This window comes from Sesamum indicum, linkage group LG15 (assembly GCF_000512975.1).
Source record: "Sesamum indicum cultivar Zhongzhi No. 13 linkage group LG15, S_indicum_v1.0, whole genome shotgun sequence".
In the NCBI taxonomy this organism is placed as follows: Eukaryota; Viridiplantae; Streptophyta; class Magnoliopsida; order Lamiales; family Pedaliaceae; genus Sesamum; species Sesamum indicum.
In genome coordinates, this window is record NC_026159.1 from 8885897 (window position 1) to 8887231 (window position 1335).

General features: G+C 30.3%; 1 non-coding gene across 1 annotated transcript; it reads left to right on the forward strand.

Moving 5' to 3' along the window:
• On the forward strand, positions 928-1001 carry TRNAV-AAC. Its single transcript has one exon. It is a non-coding gene; the product is annotated as a tRNA-Val (tRNA).

Here is a 1335-nt window from a genome sequence, read left to right on the forward strand (position 1 = left end):
CACACATATATATATATATATATATATATCTTTTTAAAAAAAGATCGAGTACCCGACTAGGTATTCAGGTAGGGTATATCCTACCCCAACCCCGACTCATTTTTTTTTAATTCGGGTATCAGGTAACCCATACCCAATTTTTTTTTAAAAAAATATCGGAATTCAGTCAGGATCCGAACTACCCGATTCGAACACCCACCCCTATTCTTATGTAGTTTTCACGTGGATTAAATTGCTACAAATTCGGGAGCATGGATTAAAGGGGGGCAACAACTAAGATTTCTTCAAAATTTCCAATTTTTCTTCGGATCGATTAGGAAGAGAGGAAATAGCTCAACCAAAAAAAATCTTTCATCTAAGGCCTTTCTTTATTCTTTATAAGGCTTAATTACATTTGACCTTTCAATGTGAGTAAAAGACTCCCACTATCCCTTGGTCTACGCATACAATCATGTTACATATATATATATGGAGAGCATTTTACTCATTGCACCCTCAAACTTAAGTTAAAAATACGAAAGGTGTAGCGTGTTCTTCTTTAAAAAATACAAGAAAACAATGTAACATTTATTTCTTTGTAAGTAATCCTACTATTCACCACAATTTTTTTCTCTACTTTAACTATAACATTTAGAGAACAAAAAAAATAATCATACTTTTTGTAGTGTATTTAAAATGCAATAATGCTACAAAAGATTACAATTTTCACAAAATTGTATGATTCTTAAAATCATAAAAATCATAATTTGAATAATTTTTGGGATTGTCTGAAAAAAGAAAAAATATTAATAATTTCGATTTAAATAATAAAATGGGTTCCAAAAATTAGGGTTGAACTAAATTTAATTTGAACCCTTCTCTCTGTTCGGGGGAAGTTCTACTTCTATCAAACGTAATCCATATGGAAAAACTGCCCCACAACAAAAAGGTGTCGTGGTGTAGTTGGTTATCACGTCAGTCTAACACACTGAAGGTCTCCGGTTCGAGTCCGGGCGACGCCACTTTCTTCTTTTCGTGCAAATTTAAACCTAATGTTACTCTTGTCTTTATGTGCAGCTGAACTCATATTGCACCAAACTGTAAAAATATTTTCTATTCAACTTCTGAGCTAAATTTACCACACTCCAAAACATAATATTTTAAAATAAAATATTATTTTAAGTTACGGATTAACGTGCCAACTGTAATTAATATATCAAGAATTATATATATAAGTTGGGTTTTAATGTAATTTATCTTTATAATATTACATATGAATAAATTACTCCTTATGAAAAAATAATAGCAATTTACGTCTTATACTTTTCAAAATGAAGTAAGTTTGACTGTATTTTA